Consider the following 4,521-nt stretch of genomic DNA (forward strand, 5'->3'; position numbering starts at 1 on the left):
CAAAAATCACAAGATTTAATAGGTGCATTAAGATCAATATCCTTTTAAAAAAACAATGCATTGTTGCACGGCATTCTCTGAAGAAAACATGCAGTGCTGCCTATTTCATTTTTTAAGGGATCTTCATTATTCTTCTCACCTTTTGGAAAAGCTTTGGCCTTAAAATGCCATCTGCATTGACCGGCGCTGATACCCTGGTCTCTCTCTCTTGTTTTCCTCCTGTCTGTCTGATCTAAATCACTTCTGTTCATCAGCGTGCCAGCTGTAGCAGGATGCCCCGTCTAATAAAGAGAAGAGATTGAAAATTGGGAGGTTAATGAAATTTTTCTAAAGTGTCCGTCTGGCTTTTTAAAGGCAGATTAAATCAACCCTGGCATAATTAGAGTGAATCGACCTGTGAAATGACGGCGTCTCTCCTCAGTTAAGTATTGATAAATAGGTAGAAGAGATTGGAAGAGAGAGAGAGAGAGAGAGAGAGAGAGAGAGAGAGAGAGAGAGAGAGTCTGATTAACATCTGCAGTGACCTGCAACACTCAAAGTTTTCACTAATAACTCTATAGAATAACCAAGCAACTTACTATATAATTAAGAATTCAATTAAAGTTAAATAAATATTATTAATGGAATGATATTAAATATTAATCAAATAATAAATCCAATTATTAACAAATATGTTATTAAAATATTATTAATTTAAAATCCACAAATGAGCCCCGTCTATTCAGTCAGATTTTGGAGCTGAGATTATCTATTAATTTGATATATTATATTAATTTTAATAAGTAATCTATGACAAAGAGAGGTTCTGAACACCTATAATTCATTAAAAAAGTATTTAAAAAATTGAGTCAATTATTTATATTTTTATAAAAAATATTATTTTTTTAATATTAAAAAACGAACTGAAAGAAATGACCAGATTGTAGAGATGTTCAGATGTTAATACTAAAACTATACAAAATGAATAATTTAAACTATACAGAAATATTTTTTGAGCATATAATACAATTTAAACTAAAGTATACTGTTACATAAAATATTCTAGACAATTCAAACTGTTATGAATATTATATAAATACTACAAAAATATACTAAAAACTGTTTAACTGCCATTTAACTGGAACATTTGACATACTTTAGCACTCAATTAAAGTGAAGCCAATAATAGCACAAATGGCTCATTCATCTAATTTGAATAAATTATCTTTGACAAAGAGAGAATCTAAATTTTTACAGTACAATTAAGAAAAGTATATCCTTAAAAAAATACACGTATGCAAGTAAAACATACTTGTAGAGTTATTTGTTTTCTGCTTTCACTTCTTTTTCTTCTCCCTTGCTTTAGTTTCTTTCTCACACAGCAGGAAACAGTGTGTTTTGTGGATTACTGTTATCAGAAGCACAGCCCCTCATTCATATTTAAACCACGTGCTAGTCTTTAATCTGTGAGCGTGCACACTGTTCTTCTGTTATTGTTTTATAGCTGGTCTACATCTGCAGTACATTCACAGCTCAACAGGCGCTTCGGGGCAGGGGGGGGGGCTCGTAATTCAGCGTGCACTTATGATTTTGTTTTCACAGCCACCTTCACTGTTTTACAGCTTGTTATTATGCGATGGCCTTTTCTTCACTTCTCTTCCTCTGTCTCTCTGTGGTTAGTGACACTGCGTAAAGTGAAACGTAGCATGAAAATCTCATTAATATGTAAATGAGAGCAGTGTGTGAAGTCTGGTTTAAAGTCGTTAAGGCCGCGTGAGTCCCGTTTGAGCTGACACATTAAATCATAGGTGTTCATCGGCGGACACGTGTTGCTCTTAATTACAGCAGGTGTGGCGTACACACAAACACAAGTTACATAGATGTGTGTGATTGCACGACAAAACTGAACATGGAATGAAGATGCGAAAGAGCATAAATAAAGGATGCTTTACACTTAAAGGAACAGTTCAACCTAAAATGAAAAAATTGCTAAAGATTTACTCATCCTCAGGCCATCCAAGATTAGGATGAGTTTGTTTCTTCATCAGATTTGGAGAAATGCTGCAATGCATCACTTGCTCACCAATGGAAGTGAATGGGTGCCGTCAGAATGAGAGTCCAAACAGCTGATTAAAACATCACAATAATCCACACATCACTCCAGTCCATCAGTTCACATCTAGAAAAGAGAAAAGCTCTGTTTGTAAGAAGCATGCCATCATTTAGATGGATTTTAAAGGTTTTGGTTTGGTTTTTGCTTCTAAATGTTCAATCTGTGCAGATTCAGACATGGTTTTCCACAGGAGAAAACAATATTTTAAGTTTGAGGTTAAAGACAATGTAATCCTAGTAATGTGTGGATTATTGTGATGTTTTTATCAGCTGTTTGGACTCTCATTCTGACGGCACCCATTCACATCCATTGGTGAGAAAGTTATATAATAGCAAAATTTCTCCTAATCTGTTCTACAGAAGAAACAAAGTCTTTTTTACTTTGAAAAATTTCTTGTTTCATATATTAAAATGTTTTTTAATGCATTTTTTATTATGTTATATGTTTATGCATGTTATTGTGAGAATATATATTAATTTTGACCTTGTTATTTAAGTAAAATATCATAAGTCATTCTTCTAGTGAAACTTCTTTCACGGTGACACACGCAGAACTTCTCTAGTCATTTAGGGAGCACATTTTCAACTAAAAGCAGAAAACTGTTAATGCGTTGAAAATACAAATTTTTGGAAAATGGGTTTCAAAGTGACAACTAACGTCTTGCCCAGACACACAAACATTTTGAGTCATTTTGAGATGGATGTGAATGCAGATCGTTCTGACAACGATATTGTCTGTATGCAAAACATTTCAAAAGTGCAAAGTTTTTAGCACAATCATTGTTGTCTCAACTTCCCATAAATCCCTGCACCATGTAGTACTCCTAAACCCCGCCCCTTTCTTATAACTGACTGAATTGTGAATGTATATCACAAAGGAAATTTCGCTACTTAAGTTACATACTCGAGTATGTATCTGTTTCACAATCTTAAACACACACCTCTTAAAACTTCATGTCTATATATACTGTATATATCTCCTTGTCTCTGTTTCAGGTCCATCTGTTGTTGAAGTGTGTTGTTGGGTTACAGTGAATCATCTCATCCTCTGTTGTTAATCTCTGATAATATTTCACCCCTGATGAATTTGCAGAATTGCTTGTCTGAGGAACCACTGAGGACGGCGTGATGAAATGATTTTCTCTCTCAGTGCTTTTCCATTTGCTCCGAGATGAATTGTGTGTGTGCGCCAGAAGGCTACATTTCTCCACAGCTCCACGTGGCTATTTCTGATTGCCTGCTGGCGAGAGAGAAACCAATTCTGTTCTTATTAGCAAACAACCCTTCCACAACATTATAAAATCAATACATATTAAGCTATTCCATTAGCTGAGCTTTTTTTCCATTACCGTGGAAAACAAATCTCCAGAATAGGTTTCAAAACGAGTTCCTTGTTCCGTTTCGGAATGTTGGAATCCGTCAGTCGTGGGGAAGATTGAAAATTCCTCGCTGATGTAACGCAGCGAACCATTTGACCTCTACATCAGGTCAGCTGTTTGGCGGGAATGAGGTTGCCATGGTCACTGAGTGGATTCTGGCGGGAAACAAGGGTTTGTTGTTCTGCTCTTTCTTTCACTAGAGACTGAACTCAGATTATCAGTCTAACACCATCAGGAAGCCTCCGTAATCACTCGTAAATCACTTTAAACAACAATAAACAACAAATAAATAACAAATAATAAACAACAAAATCGAATGTAGTTCAATATTACAAAAAATAAATAGGGCTGCACAATTAATCCAAATAAAACAGCAATTGTAATGTAGCTTGGTGTGATTATAAGGGTTATATTAGTTAAATAAAGCTGAAACTAAAACCATAAAAAATGTTTTAGTTGAAACAAACCAACAAGAAAAAAGAATAACTGAAAAAAACAGCCTACGAAACTTTTAATGTGAAGGCAAAATGTATTATTTGACTTTAGGTTAACTTGTGCTAAAATAACTAAGAAATATATAGAAATAAACAAGAAATATATATTCAAAATATATTACAAATGGCAAAACACAAAATCACGAAAACTTGGAAAATCTAAAAACAAACACTGGTTAAAAATAATAATAAAACAATTATAGTATCTCAGTGATACTAAAACAACACGGGCAATTATCAAATCAAAGGCAAATGAAAATAATTATATTACACAGCCCTGCATCTTAATAAAAAAACTATTTTGAATTACAAAAAAGGTATAATATTTCCTGATGACGCTGTTTTCAAATATATATATATATATATATATATATATAAAAACTTCCCATCACATAGTTTTTATTTTCTCACAAAATAAGAATTTATGCACAAATCTAAAGTTTAAAAGTTCAACCTGTACAAACACGCCATATCAAATAATTCTACAACTATATAAATAAATGTTTTTTTTTCACAAAATGTGTAATATTGTGTTACTGTTTGCATGCTGTTGAAGA

The 4,521-nt window shown here is 33.4% G+C and overlaps 1 long non-coding RNA gene across 1 annotated transcript in view; it reads right to left on the reverse strand.

Moving 5' to 3' along the window:
* LOC113041736 (uncharacterized) overlaps positions 1 to 3,722 on the reverse strand; it is a 3,746-nt gene extending 24 nt beyond the window's left edge. The window contains exons 1-3 of the long non-coding RNA XR_003275456.1: positions 3,441 to 3,722; positions 3,033 to 3,331; positions 1 to 281 (exon numbers count right to left, since the gene is read on the reverse strand). The exon at positions 1 to 281 is cut by the window's left edge and continues 24 nt beyond it. This is a non-coding gene — a long non-coding RNA (uncharacterized LOC113041736). The remainder of the gene's footprint in view (positions 282 to 3,032; positions 3,332 to 3,440) is intronic.
* Positions 3,723 to 4,521: the final 799 nt, after the last annotated feature.

The sequence above is a fragment of the Carassius auratus genome, chromosome 23 (genome assembly GCF_003368295.1).
Source record: "Carassius auratus strain Wakin chromosome 23, ASM336829v1, whole genome shotgun sequence".
In the NCBI taxonomy this organism is placed as follows: Eukaryota; Metazoa; Chordata; class Actinopteri; order Cypriniformes; family Cyprinidae; genus Carassius; species Carassius auratus.